Source organism: Aythya ferina (genome assembly GCF_964211825.1).
Source record: "Aythya ferina genome assembly, chromosome: 1".
In the NCBI taxonomy this organism is placed as follows: Eukaryota; Metazoa; Chordata; class Aves; order Anseriformes; family Anatidae; genus Aythya; species Aythya ferina.
The window spans coordinates 153,305,832-153,322,248 of NC_140296.1; the positions used below are offsets into that span (position 1 = coordinate 153,305,832).

General features: G+C 45.3%; 1 protein-coding gene across 2 annotated transcripts in view; it reads left to right on the top strand.

Annotated features, from left to right (window-relative positions):
• The first annotated feature begins 1,012 nt into the window (after nucleotides 1-1,012).
• The window catches only part of GRAP2 (GRB2 related adaptor protein 2), a 103,487-nt gene continuing 88,082 nt past the window's right edge, over nucleotides 1,013-16,417 (top strand). Inside the window, exons 1-4 of one of the 2 annotated variants that reach the window (XR_014688640.1) lie at nucleotides 1,013-1,359; nucleotides 1,798-1,861; nucleotides 12,818-13,042; nucleotides 13,435-13,768. The gene's annotated coding sequence lies outside the window, so the exon portion shown is untranslated. Of the gene's footprint in view, nucleotides 1,360-1,797; nucleotides 1,862-12,817; nucleotides 13,043-13,434; nucleotides 13,769-16,417 lie in introns of those variants that run through there. The other variant, XM_084506802.1, reaches the window with a different exon arrangement.

The window sequence follows — 16,417 nt, forward strand, 5'->3', positions numbered from 1 at the left end:
AATGCTAATTTTCTGCTTTGCTGGCCTCAGGATTGCCTACATCCCTACCCTTCGTGGCAGCAATTAAAGGGCCAGGTGCTGGAGCCAAGGCTCTCTCACTTAGCATATCCAGGTTGGGTATAGAGCAGAGTTATGGAAGAACTGTTTTTGCCACAAGACACATGTACGTGTGTTTTTGACCTGCTTCCCAGCCAGGGGCCAGCCAGCAGGATGAGGAGGTGGAAGTATTTAGAGAGGATGTGGTTTCTCCCCTCCACCGAGCTCCCAGCTGCTGCCCAGTGGGACTCTGTCAGGCCCCAGATGAGCAAGAACCTGGCCAGGGTGGACATGGGCTTGGACACAGAGGTTTCCCTCTCCTTCCCCCAGAAACCCAGGTGAGAAGGGAGTGTTTCCCCACACGCTTTATACCCAGCCTCTTCTTCCTCTGGGTGCTAGTAACAGCAAGGGATGATGAGGAGCTGGGGATTCACAGCCACTAGGGATTTTGGTTGTGATTTTGGACAGACATCTCTCCATCTCATCTCTCCATTCCTTGCTGCCAATTCCCTCTTTTTTCCTTCCCCCAACCTTTTTCCAGCCCCAAATCCTGCCCTTGAGCCCAGCTCTTCTCTCCCTTGTATTCTAGTCCGTGCCTTTTCTGTAAGCAAGGAATTAAACAAGCCTTTGTGGAGACAAGTCCATGTAGTAGCTTCTCCCTTTACTCCCTAGCTAGGGTATCAGTACAATTAAAGAAGCAGTGACCAAAGAAGTTGCATTTATTTTAATATCAGCTCTACCACGTCAAGGCTTTGAGAGCATCCCCCGAGCTGTGTGCGTGCTTGCAACATGAGAGCTTGCTGTCAAGTCCCAAATCCTCTAGGTACACGGGTCCCTGCCACTGCTGGTGGCAATAAGCCCCCTCCAGGCACATAGGTTTAGGGAAGGTGGGATCTCACCAGCACCGAGACTTCCCCCTCCCTCAAACAAGGCTCACCTAGAAACTCAGTAATAAAGAGGGAAATTGGCAACCAGCCTAAGGTCATTTGCAATTTGTGAGTAATGAAGGAACCTGGAGGTAGTAGAAGCAGATAAGAACGGAGAAGAAGGGAAGGGAAGGGTTTATTTGCTCTCCAGGGCTTCCTTGGTTGGGGCTGTTCCTTAGCACTGCTCTCTGGTCTCTCTGTGTTTCTATCAGAGTAAATAAACCTCCTCTTGTAAATGCTGACCTCAAGCAATGTAGTAAATGCTGGTGTCAGCCAAACCTGTGCTCAGTCACTCATGGGGACGTGTTGCTCCTCGGCATGAAGCTGTGGCACTGCTTTCCCTGCAAGCACCAAAAGGAGAGGCCACGAGACACCTTCCTTTGAGTCTCAGTTCCAGGTATGCTCCAGAATCTGCTGACTTATTTATTTTTATTACTGCTCCCTTTCTGCCCTCATTTTGTAAAAGCAGCAAACTCCCCTGTTGTGTTTTATGTGATGTTTCTACTTGAGAGCTGACTTAATCTTTGCATTTTGCTCTCCCTGTTAATCTCAGGATTAAGAAACTGCCGTGCAAGTGTGACTGGAGCTTTTAGAAGTGATTTCTACTTTTTTAAAGGAGAAAAAAAAATATCTGCAATGAGCAATGCTTTTTATTTAGAACTGAATTCATGAATTTTAACTGAAGATAGGCATGTTGGGCATTAATATATGTATAATTATGCAGAACCACTGTTATGTCTCTAATGAAAATTAGATTCTACCACCGAGGCTGTGTTTGGCGATAGCGTACATCTTCATTTGTGCTGCATATTTATTTATTTATTTATTTTCCTAGCTTGCATGACCTAGGATTACAGTTGCTATGGCGATGAGACAGTTAGTGAAGGAAGGAGTGAAAGGTAAGTTTGTTCATCTGCCTGTGTTCTGGGAGGATTGTGGGGAGGGGAAGGGGGGTTGGCAGTCTCATTGCCTGATGCTATATCTTGGTTTCTCTGTACTGATGGTCTTAGGTGGACTTAAGGTTGGGGATGCCTGGGCTAGAGGCCTAGAGTCAAATCTTATGACTGTGCTCATGTGTTCATTGATTGACGTTTGTGATATTTATGGGCTCTGGACTTGGAGGAGGTGGTGCTGAGCACCAGCAGCAGCTCAGTACCCCATATCCAAGGTGATGCTGAGAGCCCTTCCTGCTTGCTGGGGTTGGCATCATGGCAGGAAGGGAGGCAACATGCCCCAAAACCTCTTCAGCAGCCTTTGCCACCACCTAACCAGAGCAGCTGGAGTGCAGGGTTTTTTCAACACGTGATAGTGAAAGAAAACCTGTCCTTGGTGTGTCTTTACTGATGAGGTGTATTTGCAAGGTCCTACTCACCTAAATGTAGCTGCTCAGAAGCCTGTGCGTCTCTCCTGGCCTGTACTCTGCACCCAAAACTGTCTGAGCTTGCCCTGAGTTGTTGGGGAAGTGCTTTCCTGGCATCCTGCCCATCTCCCCTGTGTTTCTGCTTGTGCTTGACTGTGCGCTCTTCCATCAAAACTGTCCTCTCCTTTTGGAAATCCAGGCTGACCAGCTTTAATGACTGCAAGACTTGAGGCAGTTTCTTGCAAACCAGCTGCTCCTTCCTCCCCTCCCAAAAGATGGGTAGCTGTAACCACCACCATTTTCACCTGATCCTCCTAGCAGCAATGCTTTTGTAACTTCGGAGTTTTGAGGTCATGTTCTTCTTTCAAGTACATCGTGAATTAACATACTGATGGCCAGTGAGTAAGTCCCAGGCTTTTACCAATTGGTCTCAGTCTAATTTCGAATCTCTCCTCGGAATTCTTGAACTTTTTATTAGGTATAATTTTTCCACCAGAGATCTTATTACTGTGATTATCAAAAGACAAACATGTTTAAAAAAGGTCTCTGCTGCCCTGCCGCGCTTCATGGTTTTTCCCCAAGTGAACTCTTTGCTGGCTTGCAGCTCATCAGCAGTGCAGCCACTTCAATGCAAGCAGACAGCTCTCTCCCACTCACTTGGATGGGGGTACGGCAAATGAGCTGACTGACAGGGACAATCCTGTGCTTGTACTACTCTCTCCCCTCAAGGAAAACTCTTCCAAGTTGCTGAGCCTCTGAGAGGGGGTCATCTTCCTGCTCAGACACCCTCCCACCCACAACTGTTGGTGTCTGCACAAAATGCCTGTGCTCACAACGTGCTCCCATCCTCCACAGCTGGGGGGAAAAGCTGTAAAAACCTGATGGGTGATGCCCAGGGCTGACTAGAGAGCAGAGTGGGGTTGATTGTTGGCTGTATAGATGGGAGCTTGAAGAAGCTGTATTTCTGTGAGCCTGTTGGAGAGTTGTTGATACCCTCTGATGGGAGAGAATGGAGCCTTGGGGCTAAGGCTCTTCCAAGTTGGTGTAATACTGAAAGTAAGTTGGTGAAATACTGAAGAAACAGTGCACTGCTTCACCTGCTCCTCCAGCAGGAGTCTGTCTTCTTCCCCAAACTCAAATATCGTGGCAGGCGCCAAGGACAGGGCAAACCTACAGGTTGCTACTGCTGCAGTCCCCATGGGAAAGCACAACAAAGTAAACTTGCCTGTGTTTTCTCCAAAAACAGTGCTCAGAAGTGCAGGCTGCCCAACCTTCCCCTTGAGGACTGTTTCAAAGCACTTGCAAGTGTGTACTGGAGAATGGGGTATGCTGTGTGCAAAACCTGAGCAAACAAAGAGGAGTAAAGAGCTGTACAAGGGGATGTATGTATCAGAAGAGAAGAAGCAAAATGAAATCCCATGTTTTTGACTATCCTTCTTGAGGTGCAGAAGACAGCAAGGTGGGGAAATAAATGATTTTCTCCTGAGAATCCCATCTGGTAAAGCCTTGATGCAGCTGTACTGCATCTTTTCAATGAGATGAGCGTGGCCAAGCTGTGGTCCTTCTTACAAGCATTGCCTGGGGTGAGGGTGAGCATGAAGTAAAGGCAGATTTATTGCACAGCCCCCGGGGAGTTCAGTTAATGCAGCGGGTTGCCTGGTGCTGGTGAAGTGTCAGATAGCAGCTGTCTTTAGAGGGAAGACCCTGAGCCTCTGGGGCTCAGTTACACTGCGGGTCCAGCCCAGGTCAGCAGCACGCTGAGTCATAAACACCAGCGGAGGGTTGGGAGCAGGCTGCCTAACAGCACTGGGCTTCGGGTTGGATCTGCCAGTGACAGGTCACCAAAATCAATGCAGCATCAAGCTGCATCTTCATCAGTCTTTGACTTCTCTGATCTCCTCCCTCAGCCTTCTGCAGGTCAGCGCTGAGGCAGATGAGAAGTGTGTGTGCACATACAAACTCGGTATGGAGGGCTGGGAGGCACCCTGGGTGGCTGTCAGAATGGCCTCTTCTCTGGAAGAAAGCCTGCTTGGAAAAAAAAAAATCAGATAATTTCATGATTTCCCCCCTCCCCTTCTGTAAATATTCATCATGAGCAGTTAAATGGAAGCAGCAGCTGCGGACGATGAATCCTGGCTTGTCATTGTCCTTCATCAGGAGGACAGCCCAGTCAGCACTCAAATATCCTTCCCTTCTCCGTCCCCCTCCGTGCACTGCATCCTCATGCTGCAAGGGCTTCGTAAGGAGCATATAGAGGCACGGATGCAGCAAGCATATGCTGTGACTGTAATATCAAATGAGCTCGTGAGGTGCTTAAGGACAGAGGCTATTTCCAGGGGAGGAGCAGTTAGTGGCAAGGTGGCCGTGGGGAGTGATTGCTGTCATGGGTTTGGCATCCCTGGGGGGGAGTGAGTGATGTGGTCAGAAGAGGTCAAAGCCTTGCTTTTGCATCTTCAGATGTTGGTGCAGCAATGTGGCGCCATCAACCCCTCATGTCCTGTCCACAACAGTGCTGTCAGATACAGATGTGTCTTGTCCAGGGCCAACAGGTAGCCAGGAGCAATGCAGATAAAGATCTTTCTCACCTGAAGGTTTTCCTCTCTCACATAGAATAGCACGAAGAAGGATGAATTGTCTGGTTTCCCTCTTAGGTTGGGAGTAAAGATTCTTTTTTTTTTTTTTTTTTGGCTGGAGGTCTGGTGCTGGGGATTTCATCTGCAGTTGCTGGGCTCCTGCTGTGACTGGGTGCTAGTGACCTCTAATGGACAGCGACGAATAGCCTCTCTGTGGGTTGGAGGCTTTTAGATGGGGTTTTAGTGTTAAAGTCGCTGTTATATGTAGGTGTAGTGGATGTGGCTTTAGAGATCTCATGCATCTTTAAGGCAATCCTGTTGCTTATGACTTGTGTGCTCTTGCATTTTTATTCCTCCTTCGCCAGTGGAAAAGAAGCAGCTGAAACACCCCAACCTGTAGACCTTCATAGAGCAACCATTTTCCTTGGCATCCAGACAGTGAGGAGGATGAAAGTGATCCAGGAGGGACAGGCTAAAAATGAGGACTGCAGTCAGATTCTTAATCTTTAAATAGTAATTCCACAGTCAGGGAGACTGCTGTGGCTCTACTGTATTCCATTAATCTGCATGTAATTTGGAGTACAGATCTCTAAGTGCTTTGTCTTAAAAAATGGAGTATAGAAGTTAAATTCACATAGGGGACACAAAAGGCTCCGCGTTCTAAATCAAAGGGGAGAGCTCATGGCTGCTTGGCAGCCTGCACAGTCAAGTACTCTGCAACCCTTCTGCTCATTGCTGGCAAAAGTGCTCTTTGACATCCTGAGACACCTGCTGAAAGCAAATAATCTGTGCTTACAAGCTGGCTCTTGGGAGCATTTGATATTTCTATTCCTATATCCTCTTAAGGCCCCTGTATTCTTCTCCCTTTGACTCTTGTGGCAAACTCCAGTGATGGGCGGGCCATGGGGGTGTGTTTCCAAGGTGGGGGGAAAAAGTATTTCAGTTCTCCCTATACCAGCCTCTTTGGGATGCCTAAAATACAGCACCTTATTCAGAGGACAACAGATAAAATTAAAAGACAGCAAGTTTTGGAACTAAGCTCCAAATCATTACTAAATGGGAGCGTGCTGTAAAACTAATCCCCTGTCCCAAATCAGCACCAAAAGCAGGATCTCTGCAAGATTCGTTTGGGTTGGGATGTGAGGGGTGACAGAATATCCAGAGGGCTCAGAGTAAATATGTATTGATAGTAAGCTAAGCCTTATGCTTCAGTTCCTCAGTGAATTTATATGCATTGATAAGAATAATTTCTTCATGCCTAGTGCAGAAGATCGGTGCTGCTGCATCTTTCACCTTCTCTGTGAGGCCTGCTGGTGGCCACAGGGAGACCAGACTGGAGAGAGGCCTGGCCTGGGTCTGAGCTCTGTCGGGAGCTGCAGGTCTCCTTCCCTTGTTTCATCCCAACCCGCAGCTGTCAGCAGTGCTTCCGGGAAGATTAAGTGCACCGGAGGGTCGGACAATCATGGCATGACTTACAGCTTCCCGTTCCACACGATTGAGCTGCTGGCAGGGCGAATGGAGGCTGTCATGTTGTTACCAGGACCTCCCATCAGCTCATTTGTACATATTCCCTCCTGGGGCCGGTCTGGGCACTCGGGGAGGGGGAAAACCTGCTGCTGCGGCACCAGGAGATTTTTAGACTCCAAAATCCACATAAATAGCCTGTGCTTAGGGATAGCAACAATTTGGGAGGCAAGGCTGAAATAGCCAAATATAAACAGATGAGGAGAGGTCTAAAAGGCAGCTACAATCTCACCCCAGTGAGGACAGTGTGAGGGAGCAGGCAAGGAAGGGAGATTGAGGGTGGCGAGAGCTGATACAGCCAGGAGCAATGATGTGGGGCCGAGCGGGGGAAACGGAGCCTGCGGATCAGCAGGGGATTACTGCTTTATTAGCCTCTGGATTAGTGTCCAAGGGCCAGAGACTGCAGAATAGGCTGTATTGAATTATTCCTTATCAGCTGGTGCTGACTGACTGCCTAGGGCCTGTCCCAGTAAGCTCCAGGGTAGGGAGGTATTTTCTGTGGTGTACCAGCCTGAACGCAGTAAAAAGCCTGGAAGGAGATGGCGTTTAGGAACACAAAAGTCACATGGAGATGAGAAATTAGGGGGAATGGGAGTTTAGAATTACACAGTAGTTGCCTAATACTATCCTTTTTCTTTCCTTAAATTGGAAGGGCTCTCTTATCTCCAGATCGAGTCTCTCAAGACATAGCTGGAGATTTCTAGTCTTTGATTGCAGTACCTTTGATTCCAACACCTTTCCATGTTCCTATTTATTCTTCAAAAGTGATTTCAGACTAGTTCAATCTGCTTTGGCTACAGGTCTAAAATATCTGGGGATATAATTTTAACCACAGAAAACAGTCACACTACTGATATATGTGGATGAGGAAAAGAAACAGACTGTCAAGGAGAGGATAAGTCTGTCTGCAGCCTTCTTGTAACTGCTGTGGGGTTGGAGGAGGCAAAGAGAGGGCCAAAGGTGACAGAAGATGATATTGTTTCAGCAGGGGTTTCAGCTCGCTCCAAGCTAGCAGCAGGTCCTTATCAGCTGTGAGCATGGTGATCCTGGTCTGGATGAAACATCAGCACAGGTATCCCATTTGCTTCTCACAATTACAGGGTTTTGTGCTGCTTTCTCTGGGAACAGGACATGCTGTTGTGCCTGGTCATACTCTGGCTGGAAGGAAAGGTGGGTTATAATTTGCATTCCTACAGTCCTTCAAAAAACTGTAGTGGAAGGTGTACCTTCCCTTTTTTAATTCCAGTGTCAGGCCACAGACCTTCCCTTTGGAGGCTAGGCTGCCTTCTGATCCATGGCTGGCCACAGCAGAAAGAGGCAACTCTATCTGTTACCATATTCAATGATGAAAGTTGGTAAGAGGCTATCTGAGATTGCTACTGATCTGAAATCTCTCCTGTACCAGTACCTCTTCTCCCAAAGAAAGCTGCCAAGTAAAGCAGTGGGTAGGAGCTGGTCAGAGCATCTGATATTGGGCAGAGGAGGGTTTGATTTGGTGGCTTTACTTCTGCCACCTTCCAATCCTTCTGGAGGTGTAAAAAAGCATGGGGCTACCTATGAGAGAAGCTCTGGCAGTTCCAATGCTGTGGAGAACTATTGAAGTGCTGCGTATTGTAAGGCTATCAAAGGAAATTCCTGTTGCTGGGGTATTGTCCTCAGGTTTGGGGGTAGTTCTACTCTCTGCAGTATCCAGGATGGTGTTTACACTAATGTTTCTAGCCTTGGTTTGCAAAGGAAAGCTTCCAAGCATGAGCCAATTACAACTTCATGCACTTCAAGCCTTGAAACAGCAAACATCCGGAACTAAGGCTTTCGAGTGGAGTCGACTTCCCCTGGTAATCCATCACCAGAAGCTTCTGAATAAAATGCTGGACACTAGGATATATGAAGCTTGTTATGATGCAAACAATGAGAGCTGGGTAGTTACAGGCAATAAGCACAATAAAGGTACTGCTAGCAGCAAGCCTCCTGTCTCCAGCATCCATTTGGAAGTGCAGGAAGTGGTTGTAGATGAATATACAAAAACAGATAACTAGAACTGTAGTTCCTGGATGCAAATGGTAGCCTGCAAGCTGCCTCCACGAGTCTTGACGCTTCAACAGCTGGCAGGGATTGTGCCTCAACCAGGTAGTGTGTTTCACTGTCCAAAACACAACCCCTTCTTCCTCCATGCAATCCCACTGGCATATGAGGGACTTTCCTTTGATTAGTTCTTAAAGCAAGCAAGAGAGCATCTTGTGGCCTGATTGACCTCTCTCAGAAACTACCCTGAGAATTTCTGGCCTAACAGAAATGTAAGAATGAGTTTTGTGCCTGGGCTATGGTCACACTGGCTCTTGAGAAATTTTAAACTTCACTGGGCTTTGCTGATTGATACTCAGCTGGGGGACCTTGCAGTGCAGGCAACTCGGAAATTAATGTTGATGACTCACTAGGTAACACTTAGGCCCTCTCTTACACTGGCAGAGGCATTTACTGGATTTTCATTTAGTGGTAAACCCAAAAGCTTAATCGTTAGTGAGGCTGTAACATCTTCCACGTGAGTTTGAATGCGATGTTCAATGTTCCACTAAATTTCACCTAGAGAAAATAGTATTCCGCTGACTTAGCGTTTGCTCTGTAATCCAACTAGAACAGTTACTCTTCATTTTCCTCTCTGACTCTGCTATATAGTTTTATTATGTGCTGTTATATAACTTAGTTCTGATGTGAAGGCAGCTATATCTCTGAGTTAGATGAACAATCCCTGTATAATATGCATATGTCTGCAAAGTGCTTTGGATAAAAGATCCTAAGAAATGCAGGTTATTTTGTCTTTTTGCAGGTCTTGCTTTGTGGCATGTTATTTAGCAACTCTGCTGTTGTTCTGTCTCAATGCTTTGTTGAATGAAGTGTTCTGAACAGTTCTGGGAGTGCTGGCATATTTTATTAATTGCCTTTTATAGGTTGTTTTTCTCTTTTGAAACTCTACATTTTACAGACATAATGATAAAGAAACATTTCAAGCTAGAGTTCTAGCAATCAGGTTAGAAGAGAGGAGGGGAAAAAAAATAGCCCAGCAAAATACTTGGCCTATACTAAGATAAGCTTTGGGGATGACATGGTATCAGACTTCTTTTAAGGGTCTTAGGGTACAGGAAAAATAACTGGGAAGGGGGAGAGGTGGGTGCGCAGTGTTCCAGGCAGGATAAAATCAGCAGCCCATCTGGGTCTCTGACGACTTCTCAAAGTCGGGTTTTGTACTCCGAGATCTATTCTGACAGCACAGTGTTTGGAAAATGTTTAGGACTCCTGCCATCATATTTCTTTTAAAGTCTGATTACCTTATGTGACATATCCTCAGCTGTTGTAAATTGATAGCGCTTCTTCAACTTCAGCAGCATCTTGTCAGTTTTTGTCGGCAGAAGATTAGCCCTCTGCATCCAGACATGTTGCCTTGAGCCGGGTTGGGATCTCATCGTAAGTCATTGTGAGTCTGATGAGAGAGTGCTGAAGGGAAGACATGGGTTATGATAGGTCGTGGTGAGGACTGACCCCATAAGTGGAACTCATTTCTTTTTGATTTACTACTAATTCCAGTTTCTCAGTATGGTTTTGGCTCCAGGACATATCTTCTGAGATTTTAAAAAAAAAAAAAAAAAAAAAAGAGAAAAAAAAAAAAAAGAAAAAACACTTGTAACTGTTAAGACCTCCATGCCAGTCCTTGTAAGAATGGGGAGGATGCTGGTTCTTGTGTTCCAGACAGAGCCAAAGTGAGAAATTGTATTCACCCCACCAAAAGTCCCCTTACAACTACCTCTGATACTCATCTTTGCTGCTTGTCATAAGGCTACTGTGTGACACTTAATGTGCTGCAGTGTTTTATCACAACCCAGGTATAAGAATTTCTCTGCAAAGGACGGTTTGAAGTGTCCTTTGGCATACATTAGTGTGAAATGTGCCATGGAAATGTAAATCATGTCACTGGTTGTCAGGGAGCACCTGGCGTTCAAAGAGTGCCCTGCCGCATTGGGGAGGGAGGGGGTGAGGAGACCAGCAGGGCAAAACAAAAGAAATGCTGATTTATTTTTTTATTTCACTTAAAGGAATAGTGTTCAGTTCCACCCCACACCTCGCTCTGGGACTAGAGCTCCTGAACGTGAGGGCCATGGTGCTGTTCGTCTGGTGCACATGGAGGCTAATGCACTATTGTGCTTGCTTCTGCCCTGCTGCACAGGCAGTTCTGTCATTTGGTGAGCAGATTTCTCTATTATGGGAAGGTTTACCCACAGGAGAAGTAATATTTAATGTTCTGGGCTCAGGCAGGAGCCATCTTCTCCTGTGACAGGAAGGGCTTCCCCACCTGGGTAGCATCAGGCAGTGCAACACTAGGATACCTGGTCTGGCTTGGTGGGGCTGGGCTCAGATGCACAGCACCATCGTGGTGGGGGTCTCCTGCCTTATTTCAGCCCTGAGTAGGCTCAGATGACTGCATGCGATAGTATCGGTGTCTTCCTATGTGTGAAGTGGTATTTCCAAGGACTGTTGATGCTCTATGTAAAGGCACTAGATGACTTGACCAAGTAGGGATGATATAAATCTCTGGTGTACCATGAGGTACTGCAGTTCAAACCAACAATGGACCAATGTATCTACTGTAATGATCCAAGGGCAGCTTGCTTTCAGATGACTGGGGCTGCAGGACAGCCACTGAGCTTCCATTTGAAAATATTATGACTCATTATTGATGCAGTTTAGTCAATTGGCAGGTTGTGAAGGTCAGACCAGGGCATCTCTTAACCCTTGCCTGTGTACTCAGTCTTTCCAGTAACATCTTCAGTCAAAAAAATAAAAATTATTCCACATGTATCATCTTCATCCCATCTGAATCCCAACCATCTGAACACTCACCCAGAAGTGGTATTAACAAGCTTTTTTTGTTGAAAAGATGCATTTTTCACTGGCTCTCAGTGTCCTGTCACCTTTCCTAATCTGTGGCTAGCTGTGGGTTAGGTACTTAGTGATTCTTCAAGGCTCCCAGCACAGACATCAGTTTTGTCAATGTGGAGTGCAGTAGTCTACAGTAAGTCTGGCTGTCACTGGGGAGACTATGAACTGAGGATATTTGGTTTGCTGTCCCAGGAAATAACACTTAATCTTGTCTTCTACAGTAGATGCTGCCTTCAAGCTGTCCTTAGGCTAAAGGAAATAGTTTCAAGCCCCGCTAAATGAAGCGTTTCCTGGTAATCTTAGAAAGGAGAGGACTATTATGCTTCTATATCATGTATGTATTGAACCTACCAAGGCATGTATGTCAGACAGGTAATGTGCAGGTCTTCAGGTGAGAGCCCTGATTCACCAAGCCTTGCAGATGGCTCCCTAAAGGACTTTGCTTGAAGCCACATGACCTTGCAAGAGGGAGCTCTTTAAACCCTACTGCTTAACTTCTGTCTAAAGGTTATACTTACTATGAATGAGAGCTGCTCACCCTGTTAAAAGCAAAGCTAACAGGAAAAGCAGTCTCTTCCCTCAGCTACAGAGTTTTTCCCCTGGTATTAGACAGGTCTGTCTTACAAGGAGATTACAGAGCTGAGAGAGAGGGTTTGGAAAACTTCTTCATGCTCCCATGTGAAGTGTGCTGTAAAAAGATTTTGCTGCTGAGCACTGCAATGTTTGCTCATTGGTGAAGCTACACAGATTATTTAGCAATGACTGTCAAACTCTTGCTAATACTGTGTGTGCTACTGATATGATGAGCTACAAAATAAGCTACTAAATAACTATGGTGTTGTCAGAAACCAATTTCTATAAGAACTACAGTATCTGGATTTTGGTATAATAAGGCACCTAATCATGTATAGAATCTCCCCTTGTCAGGGTAACATATTGTGCCTCTGAAGTAAACACTTCTGCTAAACTGGAATATTTTCTTAGCCCCCGTGACTACCCAACTTCTATACATGTGCACATAGCATGGCAAATTGGCAATGTCTATGCAGTAATGATTTTAGCTAGCTTTGCATCCAATTTTGAAGCCTTCTAAATCCCCTCAGTAACAAAGTCCATTCTCTTGATTGTTTGTGTGATGTGGGGCCAATAAACCATATTTCTGGCAATTTAAAGCGATTTTGTTGAAATGAAATTCCAATATCAACTGCGCCGTTTGCTTTTCTGCAAATGTTTCTTATGTTCTATCTCAAAAGTGACTTGGCCTAGACATTCAGTTTCTGCAAGAATCCTTGATGATATGCTGAAATAGCATGACTTTGGATCAAACTGGGAAATATTTTTAAGCAGCTGGCAGGGTCTTTTAGAATTTTTTGCAATATCTGCTGGCTGTGGATTGTACAGACAGACTTTTCCAGAGCATTTTGTGCTTACTTAACTCTTCTAATCCAGGCCTCTTTGGATTTCCACAGAGTGAAGCCTGCTTCCAGATTCTATCCAAAGAGCCTAAATTGGGCTGGTGATGCTGGGCTATGGAGAAGGGTCTGAAGTTCCCAATCTGCGCAAGCCATTTTGGACTGTCTTGTTGAAGATGGTTATGTTGAATTCTGCCAGTTGTACTGCTTGGGTTCAGACTAGTTATGTGCACAACCTATGAATTTTGGAAGATCTGTCTGAGCCCTTCTCCTTTGATGGGGGTATGATAGCTCATAAACTCATTAGCCCAGGTGCTTGAATTTCTATTCAAGAAATAGTCTTGTGGTCTGGTCTGCACTCTTGCTGATTACAGCATGCCAAAACATTGAGGTACTTATTTAACGTGCTTTTGCTATGGAATTTCTTAAACTTTTGATGCATTTTAGATTAACTTTGTAGGATTCACCTATCACCTAGGAGAAATGAAGACTTCTCACTCAGGCAACAGCTGGGGCTTCGTTTGCTGATTCCTGCAAAGCCAAGAGTCTACTCTTTTCTGTTAGCCTATTTGGCTTAATTATTCTAATAGGAAGTCAATGGAGGGTGGTGTACAGTGTTTGTTATCTGAGGTATCAGTAATTCCAGGAGCAAACTCATCTTGCCATTTCTGCAGATTGAAGCTGGTTACAAACAGCTTTTTTTTGAAGGAGAGCGAGGAGGAGTATGAGGAAGACATGAGGTCCCACCAGGGAAGTTGTTGAGAACTGAGTTGGCTTGATGGAGTCACCTTGCACCTGTGGCATACCTAATGCAGAAGATCTGGGCCAAGGATATCTGGTGTCCTCATTTTCTTGTCTGTCCTCATGAACTATGGATCAGTGACCCTGTGGCTGGAGTACTCTATGGCCACTTTTTATTCTGCTCTGTCTGTCTTTGTCACCTGATGTGATGTATGTCAACGTGAAAACCTCATAGTACAATAAACCCAAACAAAGCACACAGCTAAACAAGTGCAATTCAGCTTTGTTTTTAATGAAGTCACTCCAACACTCCAAGCTTCAGAAAGGTGGAAACTATTCTTCTAAAAGCAAGATCAGTTACCCATTTTAATGTTGGATCTGGGGTTTTGACTACAAAACAGCCAAGGGCTTGCTCTGTCCTCTGCCCCAAGGTTGTTATTGTAATCACACTGGTGGTTCCACTGGGAATGGTGTCTGGCCTATTCCAATTGCAACTTATATTCCCCAGATAAGGTTCAGTTTTAATTAGTATAATTGATATCCTAAAAAGAAAAATGAAAGACTAAATCCAGTCCTTTTTTAGATTTCTAAAGTAATGTCCTGAATACAACTTTCCAGTGAAATGGGTTCAGGAAAGCATTCCTTGGGCTCTAACAGGCTTAGACAAGAATTTGAATTCATCTTACAGTTCAAGGGCCAGCACAAGGAGGGCATGTTTTCTGCAAAGGCATGAAAGCATTTTTTGCAAGTAATACTGATAGGCGTATCTTTTTGAGGTCAAAAAAAGCAACTTTATTTTTTTTTTAAAAAAAGGAAGCCATACTGTAGAAAGACCCTCTTCCTTTTCTCATATCTGTCAGCTGATAGACAGAAATATATTGGCTAAGCTTGAGGCAGATGTCAGGGGAAAGCAGAGGAAGGGAACGTGTGAGGGCGTGCAGAAAGTATTCTGTATCTCCTATGCCTCAGATGTTGCCCTTCACAGCGTTGCATCCCCTGCAGCCTTTCTGGGCTTCTCTGAACTGAACCTGTGTGAAAGCTGTCAGGAGTATCCTGTTTTAAGGAGAGCTGGAGCATATCTAGCTTGCTCTTTCCTCTTCTTTTCTGCTGGGAGATAGGAAAAACATATCTCAGAAGGCCCTGCTTCCTGAGATGTAGCCGAGCATTGTTCTTTGGGAAGAACATTTATGGGAATTTCTCTTCTCTGCACTTCCATGTGGCCTTTGCTCTTCTTTCACATTTTCCTTTTTCCCTTTAATTAAATTATCCTTATCTCAATCTGTGAGTTGTTTTCTCCCTTTTCCGGTGTGCTTCTTTCATTTGCCAGCATAATTTCTTCCCCTCTTCTAAGGCTGGGGAGTGAGAAGCGGTTGTGGTGAAGTCCAGCTGCCCAGCAAGGTAAAAACACCGCACACAGCTACCTAATGCATGCAGTTTGCTCACTGTAACATAACTGATTTCTCTGCAGGGTGTGGGGAAATGAAGCTGTAGGCTGAACAGACATACCCTAGGTAGATTAAACCACAGATAGGAAGCATCTGTGTTGAGAACATGAAGGCAGTCATCTCCGGGGGCATCGCACCATCAGCTGGCCACATGCAGTGCTGCTTGTGCAACCCGGTGGCCTGCGATGGTTATCTCCACCAGCGAGGCTGGGGCTTGCCTGCATGTGGCTGTGCAGGCTGCGGTCACATCTGCTGCTGCACAGCAGGGGACCTGGAGGAGCAGGAAGGCGAACAGCCCTGCACCATGTTTGTAGTAGATGCAGTGCTCTTGCTGTCTGTGGTGGTGTTGGTGAAAGGAGTTTTGAGTGGATCAAGGGCAGCATGGCTTTGCTCTCCTTCTCTGTACTGCTGCCCTTGCTGGGGTGGCGATGAAACCACAGGCTGGCTGATCACCGATCACTCAGTGAGCATGGTATGCAGTGCAATGCTGTCCTTTGAGCATCAGGAAGCAGGACTCTGAGGGAATGAGCTCGTTGCTGGCATTCCTAAGACAGAACAAAAGTGAGGGGTAGCACTGGCCAAAAAAGGGAAGAAGAAAAAAAAAAAAAAAAAGAAATTGCTCCTCAGGTCTCTATCAGGAGATTATGTGGTTCTCCAAGCATGGGTTGCCTTTCAAGGGATGGTGATGTCAGGGACTTGTGAGATCTGGGCTTTGCTCTTGACTTTGCTGAGGGCCCCCCCTGCAGTCCTTGCACTTTTCTCTTCAGCTCTGCTTGCCTCTATCTACAATGAGATGTACTTCCCACAGGGGAGTGTTTTGTCAGACTAAATTCAATAATGCCAACGAGGCGCTCGGACACAGCAGTGAAAGAGGACATTAAAAGGATCCAGGTAAAATTCATCAAAATTTGTGTAGAACTGTAAGACAATGCACTGGAAAAAAATCACCCTGTGGTGCTTCTCTCACTAGTCTGAATTGCATTGAAGGATATTTTGCTGTTGTGCAAATATGTGCATGTATACATATTTATATATCTGTAGAGATAATTAATGCATATATGAATAAACACAAATCAATAACCTCAGAGCAGAAAAAGAAAAAGATGTAGTTTGTGCCTAGTATCTGTGTAGACTTCTGTATCTTTTGCCAAGTGAGGGCATTTGATTCCTTTTTTTTCTCCAGAATGTAGTTGGTAGTAATCTTCCTCTTGTCATATAATCACAAATAAATCTTGTTTTGTTTAGTAATTGAAATTGGCATTTTTCAGTCTGATGCTTCAAGGTACTGCACTGCAGGAATCAATATCATATGTGACAGTCGCAATTGATTTGTGAGCAGTGGCACCTACACTGAGGATTTCAAGCCTTGGGGATCATATACCTGAAGAGAGCGTTGAAATCATTTTAAATCAGGAGGGATTATTATAGAAAAGGGAGATGATCCCCAGGCTTGATCATGAAGTCTTAGTAT